The sequence below is a fragment of the Lipophrys pholis genome (genome assembly GCF_963383615.2).
Source record: "Lipophrys pholis genome assembly, chromosome: 2".
NCBI lineage: Eukaryota > Metazoa > Chordata > Actinopteri > Blenniiformes > Blenniidae > Lipophrys > Lipophrys pholis.
In genome coordinates, this window is record NC_137636.1 from 32,906,935 (window position 1) to 32,934,533 (window position 27,599).

Consider the following 27,599-nt stretch of genomic DNA (forward strand, 5'->3'; position numbering starts at 1 on the left):
ACCTGCTGTTTAACTGCTGTTTAACTGCAGAATTATTTCAGTGGTCATTAAATTCAGATTTACAAAGTAAAGCTAATGACTTTTACTTCCTCAATCAGCGGTCAGGGAACTTATTAAAGTGAAACTTTCTGCCTTAATATTATTCCACTCGGTATTGTGCTGCTCTGTTGTCGCAGTGCTACGCCCAGAGATGCTGCTCCTGCTCTGGTAAGGGAGTTTGAAAAAACCAAAAAAGCGGAAGTAAACAAAACTCTGTTAATTCCGTTAAATTTTTTTAACAAATTAAACGTTTCAAATCAATTAATTAAGTTAATGTGTTATTTTATATACATATACAAGCACATCAGGCAAATAGTTTGGCGTTGAAGGAGCAAAAAATGAGGGGACTGCAAAATTCAACAAATACCAAAGTGCTATGCCTCCATGACTTGGTCCAAAACTGCAGTTCTATTTAGATTTTTCCACGTCTGCAAAGGCCAGGATCAACAAGAAGTAACCCATGGAAGGAAAACTGGTGAACTAGTTGCTAGACTGGCTGATATGCATGAGAGATAAAGTCTGACCTGTGGTCCGATCCAACTCTCCAGCTGTGTCAGGTCCAGGTTCAGCGAGGCTCCGAAAATATTAAAAGTTAAAGGACACACAGAAAGTCAAGAACTGTACTCAACTTACAAACTGTTTATCCCTGTCCAAAACTCCAAACATCTGAAGTGAGGAAAAGAGCACAGCAATAGAAGGATATTTGTTTGTTTACCAAGATCCACAGAAAGTTCTCATTATTAGAAGCGATGTCACCCTCTTTCCCACGGTTCTGCAACTTTCATGACAATATGCATCCACATCCCACCAATTAAAGTTTTTCTGGCCATGCTCAACTTGCAATAATACAGCCTATAAAACTTTATGTTGCATTTATGAAATTACATAACTACAATGAAGAATGGCTGACAACATCAGCAAGACACATTAGCATCTATTTTTAGCTTCCAGCTTTCAGCCCAGAGCTAGAAAGTGAAACGTTTCACTTGAAATCTGACTTTTGCAGTGAAAGGTACATCAGGATGTGGCACATATCTAATCTGACCAGAAACTGAAGCTTTCTTTATTGAAATGCCACATTTATGAGTCAATCGGCAAGATAACAATCCCTTGGAGACACTGTCTCCCGAGCAACAAAATTAAAGTCTGGTGAAATTAGGGCTGCACCGATCCCAATATCTGTATCATACGGAAAAGTTTTAGGGCCACTGAAGAAAAAAAAAAATTCGGAGGCTGAAAAAAAAAATAAAACCTTCGTTGGCCCAGAAAAACTCGAAAATCAAAGTCGATATTTTTTTTTTTTTCGCGGAGAGACGTCTATCCATCCCTCATCATTTGCCCGTAGATGTGAAATCACATTAAATCACTTAATTGTGACTATATCGGGTTGCTTACTGCTTATGGACACTTGATTTTACACAGAATTTCCTTGATTAATAAGAACACATTTAAATAAGCAGCCCGGGATCCGTGCCTTTGTCCTTCGTACTCGACGAACTTCCGCGACGGAAGACGGTCTCTTCTAGTCCTGATACTGATGATAACTGCACCGTGTTTATGAGCTCCATTCTGTCCTGAAGCATCTTTTCACCACTTCATTAAACCACCTGTTAAGCATTTTGAGGAAGCAGTCACACGCGCTGGCATGTGAATGGACGGACTTTTTTTTCCACCGTGAAAAAAAAAAATCTCGACTTTGATTTTCGACTTTTTCTGGGGCCACGAAGGTTTTTTTTTTTTTGTAGCCTCTGAATTTTTTTTTTTCTTCAGTGGCCCTAAAACTCTTCCGTAGTATCAGGTATCGAGTCCGAACAAAAAAAAAAGAAAGAAAGGAAGAAAGAAAACAGGTGCAAAGTAGAGCTTGTAAACAACAACAGAGGATTCATGCAGGCCGGGTCGGGGCCCGCCCCCAGCTGAGACTGCTGTTGTGACATCACATATCTGCGGCGCTCACCGTCCCGCCTACATTTTAGCTGTACTCTCTGCGGTGGAAACGCACAACAGATTTGGTTCTGGGTACGCTTTGCTTTACCATACCGTTCCATCACATTCTGGGCAGTGGAAACGAGGCTTTTGTGATCTTATGAGTCATGCTGCTGTTTCTTTTTCACATTCTGTTTCTTACGTTAAAGGATCTGCTCGTTTCCCTCCGAGTATGTTTTGCTGCATGAGTTGCATGGTATTTTGTTTATTATATTGCATTTGTTGTCCGGATCTATTTGATCTTTTTTGTGTACGAGTAGCTGCCAGAGTTTATTGTTGTTGTACTGCTGTGTTGTGATTTTTCATTATATATTCTCATGGTTCTGTCATTCCTCAGATGTACGGGATGGTGATTGCAGACGCAGTGGAAACATGTCAGCGAGGTAAAAACATCCTGCATTACTTTGCCGGTGAAAAAGAAACTATAACATAAAGTTTAAGATGATAACAAACGGCCTGCAGACACAGGTCAGCCAGTCCAGCAGTCTAGATCACCGACACATCGTGTCTTGTCGCTCCAGCCATGGCAGCTGGCGTTAGGATTGGTTTTCTTGGCACTCTCAACATGTGAATGTACAAATGTCTCATCGGTTCAATTAATCCCAACAAATCAGGGTATGAACGCCTGGGTTTATATGAAATTCGTTGGTGCTTACATGAATTCCTTCATGGCCGAAGATTTCCATTTTCTATTGGCTGCTTCAGTGTGATAATGCAGCGTGTCACAAAGCAAACATTGTCTCCAACAGATTGCGTGAACTTGAGCTCAGAAAGGGTTGAAATGTCCCTCCAGTCACCAGATTGTAATCCAGGAGAACTCCTTTGGGTTGTGCTGAAAAGGAGATTGGCAGCAAAAGTGCTCCTCAGAAATGAACTGAAACACCGTAATGGTATCACGTCAACATGGAGCACATTCCCAGAGGAAAGTCTAAAACACGTTCGGATGAAAAGTTACACACGGAAGTCAGAACGCTTTAAAAGGGAGATGGAGAACCGGCATCAGGATGGTGTTTCTACAAGTGTGAGATCAGTGTCCCCATTGGCTGTTTCTTTCTTTCTCCTTTTTTTTCATTTTGCACAGCAGCAACATTTTCTTGATCCTTCTCTGTTACAATAAATTCTGATGTGATTGTGATTCAGCTCAGTGCTGTGCAGCACACTGAGACTGGAAGGAGTAATTAAAAACTTCTTTGTATTAAGTAATATTGAGCAGTGAGTTGTACCCAGATGAATACACTAATGAGATGATTGGCCATCGTAAACATTTCATTGTTGACCCCAAATTATTGACTACAGATGGTGCCACACATTTGAAAAGCTTGGTATTACTTTGTTATGCGGTTTCAGCAAGTAGAACGTTCATAATATCTTAATTTTTACCTGCTGTCAGTTGATTTCGTGTGACATCACAACATGGAGTTGCAGAACACTCTTTCATTGAAAGGAGGTCTTGTTAAAGTCATAATTCTATATGTTTCTCCACATTCTGACGAATGAGTTGAGATGGTTCCAGGAACAAGGCAAGCTGCCTCCTGGCCATCGTTTGTTTTAGGCCAAATGAGACGGCTACTCGTGGCTTCATGGTTTGGAGGATGGATGGATGGATGGATGGATGGATGGATGGATGGATGGATGGATGGATGGATGGATGGATGGATGGATGATGCATTAAGATCCAATATAAAGCATGCAAATTGCATCCACCTGAACTCCACTTTCAGTTTGTGTTCCCACTGAGTTGCAATCAATTGTCATACCATGTTTGTGCAGGAGTTAGAGCCGAGTACCTCACAATGGTGTTGCCTTGCAAGGCATTGTCAATCCATTCCACTTCAACATGTGGAGATGGAACCTACAACCTTCTGATTGGGAGACAACTCCTCGACCAAATGAGCCAAAATAAAGGTTTTGACTAAAAGCCATGGAGTGCCTTCTGAGGAAATGCAGATCAGCCGATTTGCAAATCATTTTAAAATGCATTATTAAAATCATCGACATTATAAATCACATTAAATGGGATTAGATTTGATCAAACTTTGTTCATCCCACAAAATACCTAGAGAATTGAAAAAACAAACAAAAAAATCAATACAGCTGAACTTGTGAGGAGCGGACCCGGTAAGAAGGGACAACCTGTACTGAGCGGACGTGTCACTGTGCAAAGACACATATTTAACTGTGAACACACCTTAATGAGCGACAACCTGCCTGACGAGGACAACGGACAGGTTGTCCTGACAAATTTCAAGCTGTGCAACACTGAAACGGCCAAAATACTTGGGCTGGACCCGATTATTGGAATATTGAGGCCACGGGTGCTACACGATTGCCTCCATACTACACTCCTGTTTCACTTCCATGTGTGCTCCATGACGTAACGTAACGATCTCGAAAAGATCTCCACTTCTGCTGCCCAGCGTTCTCTTCAGGGGTTCTGAGCCTCTGGCTCTTTATTTGCTTTTAAATTGTGATTGTTCAGAAGGAGAGATGGATGGTCTCCTCACACAAGCGCCCAGTCGGCTCTGGTGCATGCACAGTCTGCGCGCACAAGTCGTGCGTTCCACCACAGAGGGTCGGAGTGGACCGGAGCACACAGGGTGGATGACGATTCTGATGTCACGCGTTTTCTCCGCTCACAAAACTATCACTTTCCCTTACCAGCAGAGAACGTAAGGCCCGTGGTCCAAAACCAACCAAGAGGCTCCAATCTGGTCCCACCAAGCAAGGAGGTTGTAAAGGATTTATAGAAGTTGTTTTTTTTATTTCATTGTATTTTGCACCAGCACGTTTCATTAAAATTGACTTTATGTTGAGATTGTAATCATTTTCAGTACTAACTGTTTGATCTTACAAAAATATAGACAATTTCATTACATACACTGTGACCACAGCGCAGAAAAACTTTCAATTTAAAGGTTATTTTACCAGTCTGGTCCACTCAAGATGAAACTGGACTGTATGTGGTACCTGACGTCAATTAAATCTTATTTAATAATCATCTTGTATACATCTTATATACATATATATATATATATATATATATATATATATATATATATATATATATATATATATATATATATATATATATACACACACACACACACAAACGTATATATATATATAGAGAGAGAGAGAGAGAGAGAGAGAGAGAGAGAGAGAGAGAGAGAGAGAGAGAGAGAGAGTACATCTTGTATTGTTCAGTTATGTGCTTTTAAATTATCATAACATATTTGGCGTTTGGTTCGTTCAATATCAACTGGTCCTACAATTTGTCCACGTGACCCGTCCCTCCAAAGAGAGGACACCTGTATTCAGGGGACACTTGCCCTTGGATTTTATGGCATCTCTACATGAGAGGTTTTACTGTATAGAGAAGAAGCAAAATATACAAGTTATACAGAAATATACCATATACAGAATAAAAAAAAAAAACTACCATAACTATGAACCATATCAACAACATGCAATAAACCAGTGACTGAGCACGACTACAGAGGCAAGTGTGCATGTAAAATAAATATGGAGACAAGAAGAAGAAAAGGCTCTGGAGGCTATTGACAGCTGGGCGATTTCCAGCAGGACAAGAGAATATTACACATGGTACCGTTATAATATATATTCTATATTAATCTATTAGCAGATCATGAGCGCATCTGTGAGGACCTTAGCTTTTGCACCATAACATCACGTTTCCAAGCATTTATATAAGCCTTTAGTAAATCGCCCCTCAGTTTGCGGTCTATGTGTTCTGATCCACTCGCAGCAGACAGGAGTTACTTTTTATTTTATTTTGTTTTTTCAATCACAGTAAGTGTAACGCATGTGCGAGCACAGGTGCATCTCCACCTGTTAGTCTACCCACAGTGATATGACATGCCTGCTGGCTGCTGATCAAATCTGCTTGATTGCTTCCATGGTGCTGTGAGCACCGATTGGTTCGGTAGCTCCTACGAAGACACACATTTTATTCCAATAAAAGTGTTATAAGTGACAAATGTAGGAAGACCAAGGAGCAGAATGCATCAACGTTTTAGTGAAACAATGATTGAACGGTGGACAGAAGGAGGGGAGTGGTCAGCAGAGGCAGAGTTACTGCAAATAGCTTGAAAAGCACAAAAGATGTGGTAGGAAGTTGGAGTCAGGCCAAAAGTGGGTGTGGAAACCGATTTTGGCAAGGCAATACAAGGAGACTAGACTTGTCAGGATGGTAGGAAACAAAGTTTATTGGGGAACTGGAAGATGCTCTATGGTAGCAGTGCCAAACATATGGCTCATCAAAGGTTTTAACAGGTGTGGAAAGATTAACCAAAATGCACAGTCGATTTGTTGCATTTATGAATGCAACAGAATGAGCTGAGAATGCACGTCATGTTTTTTCTTAGTTTTCGCTTTATATATGTTTCTATAATTTGCAGCGGAAGAATGTCATTCCATTGCCAATCAGAAAGGTCACAGAGCCGCTCTCAGAAAGTAACAGAAAAACATCTTTCTCTACTTCAAATTCCAGAAAGTGTCTTATTCTTTCTTCTTTTCCTGTGACATGAGACAATATCGTGGCAAAGTTTCGAGGTTAGGAGAAGAATCAGGAAGGACATGGTTGACATCACTTGATGTGCAACACTGTCATTTCTTCAAACCTGAAAACAAAAGTACCCTGTCGTATAAAAAAAGTATGTTAACTTTAGAGTGAGCTGATGTTTCTGCTGCCGCAGACTTCTGACATTGACATCAAAACATGACAGTGGAACAAAAATAGCTGACGACTTCCAGCTTTTATTTCTTGTTATTTATATGAGAAGAGAATATAAATATACTGTATGTATTTTTAAATATCCAAAAGTATTTGGTTTAAATGTTTTTTAACTGACTCCAGCCCAAGTTCCCAAAAAAAACATGGGACACTGTGAAATACAGATGAAAAGCAATCATGTGCACGTCATTTCAAACTCCCGTTTAACCCTTTAGAGTTTGGAGTTGCTCGCTGGAATACTTCACCTCAGTTATGGCATTAAAAGTCACAGACAGAATCCAAAACACAGTTGTTTATTAGATACGGATATTAGGGTAAATCCATCAACGCTCGATTTTCTTCACGTTTATAGCGTATTGTTCTCTGCACACACGTCTGTGTGGTTTCATTACAAACACAAGCAACAGCGCCCTTCCGTGGCCCGGTGTATGAACTACATCATTGTCAGTGTGCTGCAGTGTAAACGGATTAGGTGTTGTCAGGTGAAACGCTGTTGTGTAAATGGGGCCTGAGTCACTTAAAAACAGTCGAGAGAGAATGTGGGAAAAGCTGAACATGTGAATTTATGTGATTTCTGGACGTAAAGATTTTATGTAAACTTTAAGAAGACTTTACAAAGTCTTTCTGAAGACTTTACAAAAAGAACATTATGAAGACTTTATGGAAGTTCAGGCCGAGATGACAGATGAGGCTGATGTGTGACTTTATCTTAATGAAACACCTCTAACTGAACATTAGTTCAAAGCAGGTTAGTATCATGACACTAGGTACATCCCAGATGTCAGTAGAAACGCTGAGGAGGGAATCACAACTCTATAAATGATCATGTTTCATCACCTTGAAAATTGAAATATCAATTGGCCTCGTCTTTGAACTCAGTCCAGGTCTTCCAAAAACTTTCAAACTCATTAATAATTAACATCACATGCATGTTTATGGAGAGTGAGAGAAAACGGTGAGCGAGTCAGAACTGCAGAACCCAGAACCTTCTCACCATGAAGTAAGAGAGTGCAAACCACAACACCACTGAGTAACTGACTGCACATATTGTCGCTAAAAATACAAACAAACACTCACTCACACCCAACCTGCTGCCTGGTTCCAGTGAAACTGCCTGAACTTTTCCACAGTTTGCTCAAGCAGATCTTTTTTAATCTGGCAGTAAATACACAGATATAATCACCTCCTTGTCTCCATCAGTTAAGAGAAGAACAGTCATTTCATGTGAGAGGACGGGTGAGTGCTTCTCTGATAAATTGGAATGAAATGTGTAGCAGCTGGATCCAGACTGACAGCTCCCAGTCAATGAGCAGCCAGGTATAGAAGCGTAATATCTCCTAAGAGTCTATTTTTCTGACTGACAGACAAGTTCAACCAGGTTACTGTTTTCACGGCGCGAGGTGATTCCTGAAGCGTGCAGAACCAGGACCCTCAGAGGGAAATAAGACGAGGCGATGCTGTCAGGCTGCCTACTGAGGAATGAACACACAAACACCGGCAGCCAGATTGAGACGTGGATGCTGCCATTTAAAGGAGTGACAACAGCCAGGTTTGCAACCAAGCCTGGGCTTCACGATCCAGCGACGTTACACTGTTCACTGGCTCGGTTAATTTTCTTTCTAATGATGTCCGTGGGCTCCACTGCTGAGAGTGACGCCGAGTTTCACGGGAAGTTTCACCGGAGATCAGAGGTGAGGGGAAGAACAAAAACACTAAGTGACCGATTCTTTGTGAAGAAAGACAGAAAGACAACTGCTGCCAGGAATAAAGTTCCAATAAAGGCAATATTTCGAATAAAAAACACGGTTTTTGGCCCCTGATGCTGAGCTGAAGGAAACAAATGAAAATCTTTTCTGCCACGAGCACTGACATTTTCCTTCCTCAAACAATTTCACATCTTCTTGTCATTCAAGGAACAATATATAATATTTTTCAACTCTGTGGTGTGAATGCTCAGTCGCAGCATTTCAGAAAAGTTTCATTTTACCACGAGTCGGACTGTTGCAAAAAGCTGCGTTTTTAGTGGCTCCGAGCAACACCGGGGTGTAAACAGACGCCCAAAACGCAATGAAAGTTTTCCTTTTTCACTTGAAAACATTGTGTGAATGTGGCTGAAACTTTTGACAGAGGACAGATGGATAAAACTTCCTTAGCTTCACTTTCATCTCTTTGAGTTCACAGGTTTTCCCGTTTAACAGTTTTTCTGGTTCTTTCATGTCCGCAGACTAAAAGACTGAATTGAAGATGTAAAGATGTTCGTAGGTCCTGAAAGAAAACCAGGTGTCGCGTCTCGAGCATCTGAATCCTGATCGTCATGTTTCTGAGGACAGGGCCCAGCGGGTTTCTTCAGGCTTCACGCTCAGACTCACTTTCATCTGCATATAGACGCATTTATTTTATTTTTGGGAGCACTCTGTTCCACACAGCTCCTGCAAGTATATGTGCTTTCAAATCAAAATGACAGTCCGGGTGCGCTCACATGCATTTCAGCTGTGCTTTTCACTGCAGATTGGAATATCCCTCCTGACTGCAGGTAATGCAACTCGTAGTCGTCCTTTGGAAATGGTTGTGTGGATCAAAGGCGTCTGCACTGGTGTTGGACTTTGCAGTGCAAATGATGAGAGCCGGCCCGCTCTCCATCTTCACCTCACCGAGGCCAGCTTCGGTAAAAGACTTTTTAAAAATACCTTTTTTTCTGGTTCGCTGCCTTTGATTCCAACTTCGTGCCAACACCTCGCCTCACGAGTCCTCCACTTCTTGCAAGTTTCTGCAGACTTGGATATTTACCTGGAAGCTGTGAGCTGACGAGTGGCTGGATGGTTCAGACAGTGGAGATGACAAAGATGCCGATGAGACCAGTCAAACGGAAGTTCCCGAACTGTACGAACAGCTTATCAAATATCCAAATGTGTCACTTAAATTTCACTTAGAGCCTCTCCGCTAAACTTTGACAGCTTTTGACATTTTTCCAGGTTTAACTGAGAAGTGGGAAAAAAAGGAGATTATTGGAGCACAAATCCAAGCCCATCCAGGCAGCTGCAGGAAGGGTTCATACTTCTATTTCAAAGCAAGGAGAGCCGTCAATCTGTCAATCATCTCCTGGCTGGTTAAAGATCAAAGATAGCGCCTATGCTCACGTGCACGCACACTCTCGCTGGTGCGTGCACACACACATCTCTCCAGAAATGGATTTCAGCTTGAATAAATTTGGCTTGGTCGCTGCCTGAACACCAGCTTCCAGAGCATCATCACGATCCGCGGCCTGTCTGCAGCATACAAATGGTTTGATATGGTGGAGGCTGGCGATGGGGGTGGGGGGAAGGTGAGCGGGTGTGGGGTGGTGGGGGTGGGGGGGGGGGGGGGTTGGGTTGGGGGGGGGTGGGGGGGGGGGGGGGGGTTCTCTGGTAAGCACTCAAGCTGCGAATTTCTCTGCATCCAGTGATTGGCCTTCATCCTCAATCTGCAGCTGCCGCTGCTGACATCGTCAGAACTCCCGATAATCTCCTGGTTATTGAGTCGGCTGTTTTTAGGAGTGTGGTAATTCACTGAACCTCAGAGATCGAGGATTACAAGCCACTTTGGGCCGCTGGCCAAGCTCAAAGAGTCACGCAGAGAGGAGGGAAAATTAAGCTTAGTAAAGGCCACAGAACACAATATCCGACAAGACAGAGGGAGGGAACCTGGAGCATGGGTACTCTCTCAGGAAAAATGAGGTAAATATTAGGTGTGAATGCACAACAGGATTTTTTCTATTGTTGTTTAATCCTTTGTAGAGCACTCTCTAAAATGTAAATAGAAAGTTTGTTCTTGCTGAAGGTTTTTTTTTATGTATTTCAAACCTTCAAGATACTGCATTACCTGAAAATTATACAAGTAACTGATACAAATCATACACAATTCACAGTTTGTAGTAACATTCCATCCAAAGGCTTTAAGACGGCTTTGTAAAATGCTTCATTTAGCAAATCTGCCCTGTTCAGTGTGTTTAAATAAGAGTTTTGTGAACAGTGAACAGCAGACTCAGCATTGTCGTGTCAAGAGATTTCCAAAACGCAACATTTTTCAGCTTTCACTTGAAGATGTGTAAACGGAGCTTTAACATGTTGCTTTGAGCCCGATTCCAACAAATCTTTAGTTCTGACTGTGAATGATTGCAATGTGTTTTTGACTGCGAAGATACACACTGATGCTTGAAAGCAGCTTGATGACTTGATCACAAAGGTTTTATCTACATTTCTGATCAACTTTTTTCCTGTTACCACACGCCTCCTCCTTTATCATCCAGACTATCAGATCAGATGTCATTATTGGTCAAATTATGAGGCAAAAAACTATTTGGCTCATAAGAGTACATTTTATCTGCAGTTTTGTAAATCTATGTCCTTTTATTAAGCAGATTGTTTTGTGTGTGATGAATTTGTCTGCACGGCTTGCTCTGTCTTTAGCCATGCATTTTGTTTTCTGGTGAAAAGGTGAAGCCGTCCAAACTGCGAGGTCCCAAACCCCAAGCTGGAGAGCAATTGTTGAGGAGGTCATCCTTCAGTGGCGAGCACAGCCTCCCTCAGCTCCTCTCCCAGCCTTCACGGCGGAGGCCCGGGAGCCCCCACTCGCCTCTGAAACATTCCTCTAATTTACGTCTGCCAGCAGCAGGAAATTGAAGTCAAAGGTTCACTGCATCTTGTGCCACAAAAAATGATCAGCTCAGGACCGATGTGTAAAGGAGAGAGGGCAAATTAACCTGTACACTCATAACTGGGACACAAAGGGTTGGGAGCAGTTTTTTAAAAATTAATGGAACAGAGTGGAGTCGGTGCCAGAGAGCTCAGAGTAGGACGATAGATTAAAAAGCTGAGCTCTCTGCAGTGTTTTGCTGACTTGATATCCTTCTGTGTGGTGGCTGCTTGTGTCACACTGCGCCTCACACACTCAGATGTGAATCATTCTAACACACTGGGATGAAACTGGGTTTTTGTTATGGCTGTGTCACAGGTTAATGCCATGCCCTGCTCCAGCGCCTCTCCTTCAGCCAGTCGTGGATTGAACAGGTCATCATCCATGTCTCAGGGAGGAAGGTTTGATTCTCCATCTCTTCCTGGGCAAGGCGGTGAAACCCAGCATAGCACGTTGCATGGGACCTTTGCTTAAGGAGCAGGAGTGACAAACATGAAGCCCGTGGCCCAGAACCGGCCTGCAAGAGGCTCCAGTTCGGCCACCGAACCACCAAGCAAATTGCTAGAATTTCATAGAAAACACAGATTTTTTTTCAACAAATTTCTTCCATTAAAGAGTCCACTGACTCAGAACCGTTACCGACCGGTACCATTGGTAACCATTTCTCGCTACCTCTCCACTTGGGGTACCAGGCACAATGTGCCAGATATGAGGGGGAGGAGCTTCAACACTGCCGTCTGCTCATTGGTCCGTGACAACCGCTGTTTTCACAGCAAGCATTCATTTCCAATCAGTTCTTCTGCAGCAATCAGGAAACTTTTTTGAAAATGTCCTCCAGTTTTGGCGTCACATCCTGCATGATTACGCAACCGTTCATAACTCCGCCTACATTTCAAACCGAACCCCGTGTAATGGAAACGCGGCACTGATATGGGTCTGGTTACGGATAGCCGACCCCACCCGACTGGCACCGGCACCAAGGGGCACTGTGGAAACGAGGCTTAAGTTAAACTTCAGCCTGAACCCTTTGACCTTCTTCTGTTTGTTTCTTATCTTTTTTTTTCCTTTGTTGTTGCGTTTTGTATTTGGTTGACTGAATAAACTACTACTACAAAAAAATACAGACATTCTCATAATGTGTGCTCAGTACCACAACAAATATATATATATATATATATATATACACATATAGAAAAATCTGTTAAAAAGCCTGATTAAAAAGGTGAGTTTTTAACCTTTATGTTTAAAAACCTCAACGGTCTCTGCAGCCCTGAGGCTCCCTGGCAGGCTCTTCCACAAACGGGGGCCATGACAGCTGAATGCAGCCTCCCCGTGGGTCTTGGTCCTGGTTTTAGGCACAATTAAAAGGCCGGCGCTGGAGGACCTCAGGGCCCGTGAGGGTTGATACGGTAAAAGCAGACCAGATAAAAGCAGCAGGAGGAGCAGGAGCATAGACCTATAGAACTCGGAGCTATAGAGAAGTCTATGAGCAGGAGTCTACCTCTAAATTTCTAGGTGCTCTCTGTCTTCTTCTGCGTTTCTGGTGTATTTAGTGTGTCACAGTGCCCCTAAAGGCCTGGCATATGTACTACATGTCCTGAAGCCTTGTGTTCATAGTGACGTGTGGATAGGATTATTTTTTGAGAACCCCGGGGAGAAAAAATATCGTTTTTGCTCGTGTGGACGAGGCCTGAGTTTACAATGGAAAACATTGTGGTCCCTCAAAAGAAATGTTGGGAACCACTGCTCTCAGCCATCACTGCCCAGAGCTCTAATTTCATATCTGAATCAATATCAAAACTATTGGTTTGTTGTATTTAACCGTCTTGGCTGCTTCTCTTCATGAGCTGCTGGTTACAGCCTGATGACATTTCTCCTCCTGGAGGCTCTTCCTGTGACTCAGTGGCAGGAAGCTGCATTTCTTTCCTCCTGGGCTGGTTATGGTTTCTAGTTCCATCATGTTGTTGTTGTCAACCTCCCCTGCTGTCTGCGCTATTAAACAATTAACAATCGATGAATCCCTGCTGTCAGTGGAAGGCCGGTCGGGAGCGGTCCACCCTGGGGGGATGTTGGGGGGGGGGGGCGCTGTCAGGAGCAAGGACACACAACTTTGTAGTAGTTTTGACAAGTGAAGTAAAAAAACATTTGGAATCGGAGCTGGAGCTGGAGCGGCACTGTACTGTAATAAATCTACACTTTATTTGAAACCTGTCCCATCTTTTATTTAAAACCAACACGTTGACTCCCCCATATATTCCTTCCACAAATCCAATAAAGCCTTTTTGTTTTTGCTTTGCATGTGCACATTTTAACAACACCATGCAACTAAAAAGCAAGAAGCAGCGTCAACGCAGGAGTACAGGAGTCCCTGTCATGGCGGTTTGATGCATGCACAGCAGAAGCAGCAGCAGCACATTTATTAACTTGTTGTTGTGGGAAGGGATATGTGGGGAAATAAAGTGACGAGTGGAAACACAGAGCTGTTTCATATGAGGGGAAACGCTCCCGTCGAGGCTCCTGCTGCAGGACTGACTCACTCACATATTGAACAGGTGTGTCTGCCACCTCAGGTGAGGATTCTCTGCATTTATTATTCAAAGGAAGGAGATTTGTGCATCACTGTAAAAACACATTTTAATCCAGGCTGGAACTGTAATCTTTAGACCTCGCTTTTTTTTCTTTCTTTTTATTAACTATATCTTAATGTCGATTTAAATGTCTTCTTTTGACATCCTGTCTGGGACATCCAGGGAGGGTTAGTGGAAGTCTTCACCTGAGTCTGGTTCTGCAGAAAGTCTCCACCTCTGAGATAAACAAATTCAAATAAAAATGTATTCAAATGTTGAGTCTTCATTTTTTTAATCATATATTTGAATTGACTCATGGAGGGAAGACACGTAGGAGCAGCATTATATACTATCTGCCAACAAGCTGCCAAAGCTTTTTATAAATTATTTCATCATTTAATGTTGATGTCTATTAATTTCTGCAGATTTTTTATTTATTTTTTGTTAAATCAACTGTAGAAGAGAGATTTTAAATCACGTTGAGTAACGTTGATCTCTTGGTTTGTTATATGAAGCTAATATTTCTGTCCCTATAGAGGCACACCTTGAGTACAATACAATACAATAGTAATACTTTAATCTCAGGGGGAATTTCCTTCATATATCCAAATTATATAATAAACTATTGAGTGAACTTCTTCTATTAGTCATCTTGTGCAGTTAACACACTCAGTGTCTGAACAATGATGATTATCAATATTGGTAGTATTGATCATATGATGATGGATCAGTGTAATGTGAAAAGCTCCCAGAGAACAGCCCACTTAATCCTCTTTGTAACAGTCTGAGATGAAAACAGCTTCCTCCCTCTGCTCAAGGTCGTGCGAGGCGGCTGAGAGCTTGAAGAGCTTCATTCAGATCCTGTACAACAGATAATTCATATTTAACTTATTTCATCCACACATGGACTGTAGAAGAATAAAGTCACTAATTGTCCAACGGGAGCGTTTCACCAGTGCAGTGAAAACACACTTGGCTTTGTGTGCGACGGGTCCAGGGTGGTCAGCAGAACAGAATGCAGAGCCGTCTGTGTGCACCGAGGCCGCACTAATGCATCAAACACAGGGGTAATTCATCGCAATTAACGGCGACTCATTTAGGTAAGTAATGCCACCGTATCCCCTGATGAGCAGCAATCTACTGAAAGACATGAAGCTTTTTCTTTGTAGGACGGAGATGGAAACTGTGTGTGTGTGTGTGTGTGTGTGTGTGTGTGTGTGTGTGTGTGTGTGTGTGTGTGTGTGTGTGTGTGTGTGTGTGTGTGTGTGTGTGTGTGTGTGTGTACGAACACAATTCACCCAACTCTTCAAAGGCTTTGTTGGCAGAGTTTTGTGGTTTGTTGGTCTTTGGCTTTTATCAAACTCTGCTCCTGGTCCTGGCGTGTGCAGAAGAGCTTGTTACTATGGCCATGGTGACCAGAGCCAGGAGCAGAGTTTCTGCCATCTACAAGAAGATTGAGCGTTTTCAAAAAGTTGTATTTTTCCCTGTTTTCATGGAGATGGAATTTTTTTGAAAATGTCCACCTTGGGAGCCGTTTTCAAAAAGTTGTGTTTTTAGTGGCTCTGAGCATCACCCAAAAGGCTCTGGAAGTTTTCCGTTTACACTTGAAAACATTGTTGTGTAAATGGGGCCTAAAGATCAGTAAACATCATCTGAAATATGTTCTATATATTTTTGGTATGAGATATAAACAATTTGTCTTTCAATAATAATTACATCCTATAAGGCTTTGCTTTATACTATACATGAAGCCCATAAACATACGTGTTGTTATTCTCTCTGCGATGACTGTATTCCCGGTATCCGGAGCTGCGGTGACACCGGTGGTCTGGTTTCTCTGATGGATCGTCTGTGAACAACCTTTGGCGTGTCGGCTGATAACAGCTGCTGTGAAACCTGCGTGAACGGGGCTCCGCTGTTAATGCAAACATTCATTACAGACATTTAATCTCACAAATTAAAATCCGCCATCTGGTCATGAACTCTGGAGAAAGTTGATCTGTGCTGGCAGAAAGCTGTGCCTGCGGAACCATGGCAACACGCAGCACCCAGAAACTTCCCAAGTCACAAGTTTGAAGTCTTGAGGAATACAAACCAGCAATCTGACCATTTTCAGTCGTAACCAGGGGGAAGATTTCTTATCTGTCAGGACCTTTAAAGGAGATAAACTCACCATGATGTTATTTTTGTACCATAAGATCTTTGTTGATGATCACCACGGTGTCATCTGCATACATTCAGCCCTTTATTTATCTTCCAGCCTTTAGATTTGTTTGGTAATGTTCTTGTCTGAGTTTTTTTTTTTTTTTTTAAATGTAAAAGACATTACAGATTGAGGAGATACTTCTCAAAGCATTTTGAAATAATTGTTGTAAATGTTCTTTTACATTTTCATTTTTGCAATTAAATTTTTTTTTTAACAAGCATTATTTTTATTCAACCAAATCTTATAAAATATAAAGATATTCATTACTGCAAGATTATTAACTAGTAAAATTAACACCATTTTAAACTTGGAATCACATTTATACCAAAATATTAACAGTACAAACTGTGCAAGGTGTTAGTGGTGTTTTGCCAGAGTTCGAACCAGGTGTTTGTGTGTGTGAATGTGACAGGATGAATGTTAAGAGTTGTTAATATTGTGTAATAGATGGACAAAGAAGGAGCTCGAAATAATCAAATACAATCAGACTTTGTTCTGAGATGAATTCGCTGAGACACTGGAATATAGCGGCTAACAAATGCTATGTTTTATTACCATATTGGCTGTAGTTATGACAATTTAAAAGTATTTTTTAAATAATTCTCCAATAATTGATTAAGTATCCTATTACATTTTTGGCAAAACACAAAAACAATGCGTTTTCATTGACACATTGTGGAAACGGGGCCTAAATTACACTACTACTACATCCACAACACTCCGGCTATTCTGCGTTGACAAGACTGTTTTCTGACACTTCCCATTATAAAATAGCCTGAAATCAGTGCGACTGAAGCAAATTAAACTATATTTATAGTGGTTTACGTTTCATCCAGAAGCCTTATTTCCACACAAATGCTCGGAGCAAATGTCGCCTTTTATTGTAAACGTGACGTTCAGTTGAGCAGCACAGGAGAGCCTGAAGAAACGTGCGCAAGGCTGAACGCCCAGCTCCAGTTCTGACCTTCTCCTGGTCAAGATCACAGGGAAATGTGCTGACCATTTAGAGGGAAATTGTGTGTGTGCACTCAGTTGCGTCAGTGTGTGTGTGTTTCATCAGAAGAGACTTACTCACATATTCATAGACATCCAGTGAGGGTGTCCCACTGATTTCATCAAACCCTGAAATCCCTCTCTGTCAGAACAATGCAGGCTGTGTGCTGAATCGGAGGGTGGAGCGCTTCCCTCAGGTAGCCTCCGCCACGAGCCGACAGATGGAGGCTGCAGCTGTTCTCAGGTAGGAGAGGCGGCTGGAGATTGGCTGGCGTTCCCTCCGGACCGAGCCCGTCTCGGCGGGGGCTTCACAGCCGGGCCTTTTCACATTGGCAGCCTTTCAGGCTCGGCTGCGACTGGAGCTAAAGGTCCGCGCTTCTCCACCCGCACCGTTTCCACCCGCCGCCTTTTTTCCCCCTCATTTGAACCTGAGCACAGCTCCAGCTCGCTTTGAAGGGAGGAGAGAAAATAAACTCCGTTCAGTCTGTATTTAATCAGAGTCTCACAGAAATTCGGTGTTTGATGGGATATTGTGTAGTATTTACCGCAGTATTTGCCGAGGTATTCAGCAACTAAACAAAGAGTGGGAAGTATTTTCTGAGCAGTCTACTAAAAGCTCCTCATGTTAAAACAGGAATGTCCATGAGGGACGAGATGACTGGCACAGGGACTCCAGGCATTAAAAAGAAACACAGAAAGAGAGAAGGAATCTTCACTTTGCCACCTATGAATAGGGATAAATTGCTGCAGGTGCTACATTGATTCACTCAAGGTATCCAAATTCAACAAACCAGCATGATGACAGAAAAAATTAAAGGCAATAAAAGCAGCACAGTCACAAGAGTAACGAAATGAACTGCAGGAATGAGGATATGGTACGATTATCTCAGAATGACAACGAGTGGATTTCTGATCACTAGTGAGTCTTCTGTCATGTAGAGCTGCAGTCGGTGGAGGCAGGTCAAGCAGAGCCCCTCCTATCATCGCTCCAATACCTTTTTATCATCAACATCACAGGATTTGCGTACTTCCTGTCCATCGGTGTGGAGTTTCCAGATGAAGCCGTTAAGGCTGAGCCTCGCCTCAAACTGCACAAACTGGCTTCAAACTCCAGTGTGTATTTGGTTTCTCACTGACGAGACACCTTTAGTTTGATCTCCTACAAAAGTCTTCCTGATCTGACGTGAAACACGAGGCAGTCAATTTCTCCACCGGACTACAGGGGGCAGTGCTGAGCACACATGTACGCTCGCTCTACTGTTTCTTTCAAGTCTTGTTTAAACAAGTGAAAATGCTTTTTTTGGGTTTTGTTTGTTTTGCATTTACACACTTTTACAACGCATTTAACAATTTCAAAAAGATGTGCATTTACACGTCAACAGCAGAAACACTGAAAACAAGGTAGTTAGCATGTTGGGCCACTGGTTGGTGCTGTTGTTTGTTTTTATAATGAAACCACACACTCACATGCAGCAGAGGACAATCTGCTCTAAACATGAACAATGGGAGAACACGGACATTCTAGTGGACAGACGACCAAGTTGGATTGTTATTATGGTGACTGTCAAAACAAAACTAACACGTCCTGTTTTTCTCTTTACTAATAACTAGACTGTTAAATACCTCCAGTGCCTTTATTGTAGCTCATATCTGCTGCCACTCAATATTTTTACACTTATCTATTAAGTTGCCTCTACATCCATACTTCAGTCATTGGTTTATTGACTATTGTTAAAAGGCTTTGTAGTAGTGTTTCTTTTTCTGTACAGGGCAGATTGTTTATTTTGCTTCTTTTATACCTTTTTACTGCTGTAACAAGTACAGTTCTATTTGAATTTTGGTCATTTTTTTCTTTTTACTTCATATAGTTTTAGCTGTTCCAGCTCATTCACATTTTTAAGCCGTTTGAACCTCTTTTTTTGTCCATTATTGACAAATTCCTAACGTCATTGAAATCAAATGGGTTCATTTAGATTGATTCTGTTTTTTTCTCCCTCTGAAACTCTTCTTAAGTTATTCATCTATCTCTTGCCCTCAGACTGTGGAGAATCGCCCCAGCTCATAACTTTTAACAAGTTGTTGATAGTTTATCTGTGTGAGGTTGTAGTTTATGGTATTCAAGTTGCATGACTCTCAGTCCATATTATCCTGGGACTTGGTAGTTTTATTTTGACAGTCACCATAATAAAAATTCAACTTGCTCGTCTGTCCACTAGAATGTCCGTGTTCTCCCGCTGTTAATGTTTAGAGCAGATTGTTCTCTGCTGTTTGTGTGTGTGTGTGGTTTCATTACAAAAATAACCAACAGCACCTCTAGTGGCCCAAAGTGAAAATTACATTGTGTTCAGCGTTTCTGTGGAAACGCACATTGCTTTCAAAAAGTCACAGTGTAAACAAGAAACTTTTCTGAAAGGAAGACCCAGAAATTGTGTTTTCACTTGAAATGTTGTGGCGTAAACGAGCTTAAAGTTTATATTGCTTATGACTGAGAAGGTGAACTTTTGATTGTTTAGTCAACAAGTATTTATCATGGTATTATTAATTTTGTTGACCAGCAGCAGATTGGGGAGGGGTTCCACAGCCTTTCTTAGAGAGAATCTGAGAGGTTTTATAAACAGCAATGAGTTTTTAGCTCCAAATACAACAACTGTCTCAAGATGTTGATAATTTCAAATACACAAAGTTCATCCACAACGTACCGAGTCAGTTTGAATTCTTTTAGAAAATAATGAATAAACTTTACGGGTTAGGATAAAATCTCTGCCAGAGGAAAGTTCCTGCCCCGCTGAAGCTCTCTGAGAAGGAACATTTTAATATTGGCCAGCTAAGTCTTCATGTAAATGTATCTCCGAGAATGTTTTTGTGGAATACTTTGTATATATTACTGACAATAAATGTATTCCAATGCGCAGTGAGTGCAAAAACTGATCTGAAAAAGAAAGCTGCATCCCCGTATCCTCGGCTGAAAATGATTTTTTATTTTTTTCTGCACACTTCCCCTCTGATTTGCATCGGAGCTTAAAAATCCTTCTGTAACTGTCAGCTGCTTTCGATCCACGTCGCCTTCATTGTGACTGGAAATGATTTAATAAGAGGAATCAGTAAGACATTTTAGCTTTTCGCTGATTCCCCTCATCCCTCCTGTTTTGTGGCGATATTAGAGCTCTGAAATCATTTGTCCACTTGCTGTGTTATCAAGCTCTAAATATGATGTTTGGAATAGTTAGCTCTTTTTTGATATTATGAAATCTAACAGCAAGTATTGACAGACTGGATTTATCCTTTAGTTTTCTATCCCTTTAAGTATGGATGCGTTTTAATTCATTCATACACCTGATCTTGTGAAAGTTGTTGAATGAAGCTGAAACGTGAGTTTTCAAGGGAATTTAGTTCTATTTCTTGGATTGGCTTTGAATTCTCAAAATTTAATTTTTATGCTTCGCTTAGCACAAAACCAGAAAACAATGTGCAACTGTTGCCAGACAAGTTAAAACTGACACTTAAACATTGAGCATAATCATTTTGTTTACGAGGCTGCATGGTGGGTCTGTCCACAAGAATCCCGCTTGTGGAGTTTGCATGTCCCTCTCATGTGTGAGGTTTCCTAGTTTTTTTTCCCACCGTCGAAAAACACGCCTCACTCTGAGTTCACCTGTGACATTACATTTGATAAAGCGGCACAGCAGGTGGATGGATGGGGGGAACTTTGTTTGCTTCTTTGTGTCACGGTGCACATTTCTATCTTGTCTGTTTCCTCATGTCTGATCGCTGCGCCCTGTCCCGATGTCTTTCACCTGTCTGAGTGTGTGATTGTCTTCACCTGGTGACTTTAAGGCCACGTTTACGCATACCCGGGTATTTGAAAAGACTGTGACATTTTTCTGCGTTTGGGCCGAGCATTTACAGATAAACCAGCTACGACTCACCACAGTCGATGATTCCTGAAAACTCTGGCCACAGTGGAGATCCGGATAAACTCAGTGTCTCCGGTTGCATCTAAAAGCTGGGTAGGCGGATATTTACATCACAATTCGTGACTTCATGTTTTTTTTCTCCAGGATTTTGATTGGCTATCATAGCTTCATGCTTCTTGCTACACTGCCCCCTACAGGTTTGGCATGTTCATAGCAGCTCCGAACCTGGTGTATATGCAGGTACCTGTAAATGAAGATTTTTGTTTTTTAAAGGTCGAGGGGGAAATGTCCGTTTTTGTAAAAACCCAGGTACTTGTAAACGTGGCCCAAGTTGGGCTTCAGTTCTGTGTCTTGTTACCAGTTAGTCGTCCTGTTATCCATTTTGACCAGCCCTCCTCTGACTTTCAAGATCTTTTGAGCCTCGCCTGGCTCAGCATCAGCGTTTTCCAATAAACAGACACTTCTTCAACTCTTTGAGTCCACGCTTCACCTGTGACACTTTGCGCAATTTTTCTTTGGGAAAAAGGGACAAACTTGCATAATTTCTGAGTTTTCAATTTGTTATAATGATAAATATGCAAGAACAACATGACTTACTGTTAGGGATGTCCCGATCACACTTTTTGGCCCCAATACCGATCCGATTTTTCAGAATTGAGTATCGGCCGATACCGATACTTTCCCGATCCGATACTTGCATTGCTATTGCAAATATAGTCAATAGTCTATTTTTGGAGCAACTAAGATGTCTGAAGCTAAAAGCACTATTGGCAGAAGCTTTGTTTAGCTAGAAATGATTGTAAAACTCACTTATTGAATTCTTCTCAGAATGACTTTAACAGAAATGCTCTTAGGCTCCAATGTAACTTCTTTGTGTATTAAATTTCTGTTTCACTTAAAGCAGTATGAGAGGTTTGATCTGAATTGTCACAAAACATTTACATTTCAATGTGAATTATAAACACTTAATTCCACTTCAAAGTGGTAAAACCAGTTTGACAAAAGTAGTCTGAACAAAGTTCTCTCAAAAACTTATTCAGAATATCCTAGTCTCCCTTCAAACTAGCTGGGTTATTTTTTTCACCATATCGCTCCCCTGTGGGTACTGTGGGTACTTATCCTTTTTTTTTTAAATCCTTTATTTTAAAGCTGCACCGAGTTTGCTGCTTCAGTGCGGCTTTTCCTTTAGGTACACCCACACGATGAAAAATCTATCTTTTTTCTCCCTGGCCTTCTCCCCAAAAACTTCCGTCCACACCTCACTTTGAACACGGCTCAACACGAGGCTTCAGGGCATGTAGTACACATGCCAGGCCTTTAGGGGCGATGTGACTCACCAAACACAACAAAAACACAGAAGAAGACAGACCACATAGAAATTTAGAAGTAGACTTCTGCACATAAACACATAAACCACTATATATAATTCAAGTTTTATAGGTCTATGGCCCCGCTCCGCCTGCTTCTAGCTTCTGCAGCTCGACCGGAGCTTCTAGTCCCTGATTGTTGTGGTTATTAGGTGACTTTGCGGACCGCGTTTTTTTTTTTTTTTTTTTTTAGATCAGCGGGGTGATCGGCTGGATTTGCCGATTCCCGATCACTCACAAATCACCAATCTCAGCCCCGATCCGATATCTACTGATCGGATCGGGGCATCCTTACTTACAGTGACTGCAGAAATGAAAACATGATAACATAATGCCACGTAAAGAGGCATGTTATTGGCGCAGGAGCTGACCTCTCGACTGCCGGGAACATTTCGTACGCTGTTAGCGTTTTTTTAACGCAGTCATGTTACATGCAGAAAGAAACATTGAGGAGATCAGTGACGTTCATTGATTTAATGCTTCACTATGAGTTCATTGTGATATTTTGTTATATTCATAAATGTTTTAATTATATTGAACAAATGTTCAAAGAAATGAGCCAGTAAAAATGCAACTGGATATAAAACTTGGTGGAGCTGCGGTCATCTGGCTTTATGTTCAGATTATCATTACAGCTGCAACCAGACTCTGTGAAAGGATTGACTGCAGTTCATGCGCTCATTTTCACTGTGACGCGATACATTTACTTCTCTGACACAATAATTATATTGTCATCATGCAACATGTTTAGAGTCATTCAGTTTAAATATTATGTAATTATTCCTTTTATTTTCTTGGGTGGGGACCATTCAACAATGATATCATGATCACTGAGAGAATAGGAAAGGCTCGGGCTTTATTTGTTGGTGTCTTTCAGAGTGCTGGAGCATAAAATTGGAATATCATTCCATGATGGTAGAGGGAGAAAAACATCTGATGGCTGCAACTCAATAGTATATTTAGTAATTACTCTAAAAGGTAGTGGAAAAGAACCAAAGCATTTAAGGTGGATTGCTTTTTCATTTTCTAATTTGATGGCTTTCTCTTTGCTGTCAGACCTTGTATGTCAACAAAGCAAGTCCAGGAGAACTTTTGAGGTATTTCAAAAGGAACGCAATGATCTCGAGGACGCCAGTTAACGACGATCAAACTGATGGCAAGTCAGGGAGGGTGTCTTCCTCCAAGCTTTCGTCGTCTTAATGCAGGGATCTAAAACCTGCAGGGGTGCAGCGACACATGGACCTAAAGCCACTCTGCAGTTTCACAAAGTCACATTTTTCACGTTATTCTTAATTGATTTGCCAAACAGACACATTTTGGAGTCATACAGAGTTCCCTGACTAAAGAAAGACCCCCCCCCCCCCAAAAAAAAGCTATAATAACCCAAATTGTTAAAAGTTGCTCTAATTAGTAAAATGACTAAAGCAGTTAAAATTGCAAAAAGAAAAAGGAATGGCCATAAATGGCTAAAAGGAAATGGAGTATAGATTTCTAGGAGTCAACACAGCCAAAAACAAGCTAAATGGCTAAAACCACCAAGTAAGCAACCAAGCAGCTAATCCGTCCAGTAGTTTTGAGACTGTGTGTGCTCTGCTCTGGAGTGAGACATCACAGTACCGGGGTGATTTATCCCGGTAAGAAGTGAATCTGCTACGTAGTACGGAAATCCCAGGGTTAATCCCGAAGTTACCTCGATAAAATTAAATCCTGAGTCGTAACATAGGCCCCAAGTTGATTTGTGGCAACATGTTTGTTTACATGTACATGTCATGTTTGTTTACACCCGAGTCACGTTTGACTACGCAAGATTTGAAATATTGAGCGTGAAGAACATAGACCGATATAATAGTTTTATAGAAGTCTATGGTGCAGAGCCCTATATTAAACACTGTTAAAATGAATGTTAGAAAACTTAGTTTTAGTCTTTTAGTGTTTTCATTCAGTACAGAGAGCTTGGGCGTGCCGAGAGGTTCTTGTAAATAAAATGCATTATTATTAAAACCCTGACAGCTCCATCATCTGGACTCTGAACAGTTTAATCTGGACCACGCTGAAGTCTTAGGCCCCGTTCACATGACAACATTTCACGTGAAAACACATCGTTATTGCATTACAAAGAAATTTACGGAACAACGTTTGGACAACAATGTCAGTTTCCACGGAAACAGCAGAAACATCGAGAACGATGTAATTTTCACTTGAAAACGTTGTGTAAACGGGGCCTTAGTGTCCTGAATTATTCTCACATCACAGAAGCAGATTGATGAGAAACACAGTCACAGAGTCTGTGTAAAGATGAAGATTTTATTCACTAGAGCCTGGTCATACTGGCCAGCCAAATGATTAAATATACATGTCGCCTTTAACTAGAGGGGCTCAAGAATAGAACATTCCATTTGCTGCCTACTAAGCTCCGCCCCACTGAAATGTCAGCACAGCTGTTCTGCAGTGATTGTTGTGTTTGATTTCTGTGTTGCGTTCCTGTTCTTGTTTTGCTCCTGTCAGTGGGAGTCGAAGGCGCCCACACAGTATTAAATTAATCAAAACCATTCAAGATCTGGACAATTAGATTAGTTGCTTTACACACTGATTGCTGTTAATTCAGTCATGATACTTTAAATTTCTTCTGAGCAACGTATTCCATGATACATTCTCCATCAGGGTGGAGGGTGTGAAATACACAAGTTTTAATGCCACTAAAAGCAGATTGAGGCCAGAGACTGAGAGTTGGATAGTTTCCATATGGTGATCCCAGACTGTCTGCTTGTGTCCCTGTTCAGTCTCAGATCGACATCGTCCAGCAGACTTGCTTCAGAAAGGCAATCCATCACAGTCCAACAACATTTGTGTCAGAGTTACATCATCATTGCATTAAAATGCAGCTTAAACTGTATTGATCCCAAAAGCCTGCTGCTCTGAACTCTTGACAGTCTCTCTTTTCAAACATAAGAGCTGCTTTGCTTTATTTTTGAAGACATTAACTGCACACCTGCGGTTGCTTAACTCACATCCGGCCCTACCTGATGCAGATTTTATATGCCCAACCCCGCTCCATCTGCGATTCACACTTACAAAACAAATGGAATAGGATTGTTCTTACTTTTATCTTTAATTTATAAGGTTACAGGTCACATGCTTAACAAATTACAAATGAATAAGAAATAAAAAAGAAATACAATATACATACACTTACCATGAGGTAGACACATATTACAAAACATTTCAACCATGTGTTGTTACTGATTTATCCCTATTACGGAGAAGGTAGTGAGATAATGCTACATGATATAAGAACATCTGCAATCTGTCTTCACTGTCACAAGCAGCACAGATAATACTCGTTTTTATATATATTCTATATTACTATGGTGAAAATCCATTTTAAAAAGATAATATTAATTTGTGGCATTACGTTGAATCATAGTTTAATAAATTCTCTGGATTTGATATAAGAAGCAATATTTGTTTTAATTCAAAGGGATTTTGATGGCTGAATGAATCAATTAATAGATGAATAAAAGAAATACAACGTGTTAATTTAATCATTTTTAAATTCAAATGTGGACAGTTGTGTGTCTTTTCAATCCAACAGTAGTTATAGCCTTCGTGGTAGCCGGTGGCGACATGTTTGGTGTTGGCTGGTGTATTGAGTTAACGGTACTCCAGTTACCGCTGCAGGAGGAAGACTGCTGTCTGACTCTGGTAGAGCGGTCGCCTCTCAATCAGAAAGACTGAAAATGGCTCCCAGTGGATTGAGCGCCTTCCATTGGTGTGTGAGTGAGTGAATGTGACTCACAGTGTAAATTCTTTGAGGATTGCTCAAGCAGTTCAAGAGTGTTATAGAGGTGAAATCCAATGTCCAGATGACTTTTAACCTTTTGATTCGTCTCACTCGTCACTAGCACATAGTAAAGTGACGCCATGCTTTGTGTATCTAGATACCTCATGGTCATACGATCTGATGAGAAAAGCAACAGAAATCTGAACTTCCACTGAAGTAAAACTCCAAAATAGAATTTAAAAAGACAGTTTCACTGTTGCATTGGGGAATCACCAGGACTATTCCTGCGACTGTTTAAAGCATCTAAACGTCAGCATGTTACATATTCTGTCCGCTTCGCAATGTGTTTTTTTTTTTTAGGGCCCATTTCCAAATCGGAGGTTCCAGCTCCGGGCTAATGACGTCTGGGAGGTCCGCACATGAAGAAGTTGGGGAAGTTGTGGTTTAAAGCGTGCCTATTACCAGGCACAGCTCAGCATTTTGGGAGTGTTGACCATGAGGACTTTGAGGCGGGCAGTGAATAAGTCAGTCCAATTAAACAGGGCTTGCCACATCCCGTTTGAAGTGAGTTAATTTTGCTCTCCTGCTGGTCGACTCGCTTTGCTTTAATTATTTCCACTGTACAGAGAGTTGTAGCAGAGCCGACTACATTTTCACACAAAAAAAAAGCTTCCCGACACCACTGAGACAATATAAAAACCTCAACAGCTTCTTTTTCCTCTGCACTTACATTTTCTGACAAAGATAAATGGGTGAGAGGGTTTTGACCCTGCAGTGTGTTTAATAAATTAGATTAGACATTGATTAATTTGTCAGGTCAAATCACCAATAGCTTCATTAAATGACAGTCTCTTTGGGCTATAAATTATTCATATTCATCACTTGCATTCAGGAGTTTTAAATTGCGCTGGAGGATGTAAGTTGATGACAGTGTCAGCTGCCTCATAAAACTGCATGTTTAGCAAAACATTACTGGATAAACAGCCACATAACCGACAATGGAGGCATAATTCAGTGTGCGGCGCTCCTGAAGGAGAGCTGCTCATTAAGCCAGGAGTCCAGCGCCGGCCAGCCGCAGAGCCAGGTATTGGGGGAACAGAGCCAACAGCATCCCGGCTGGCCTGAGCAGCTTTAGCAGCCGTCCCGGTGGGAGGGGGGGGGGGGGGGGGGGGGGGCACACGCTGCTGTTGAATGCTGCCTTTGAATATGTATGTAAGTTATTGGTCCCGGGAGAGCCACTATATATCCGCGGAGCGGTGGACTGGTGACAATGGGCGCCCCCGTTGCCTTTTTCCTTTATCTGGGGCTGTCTGGCTCCTGATGTA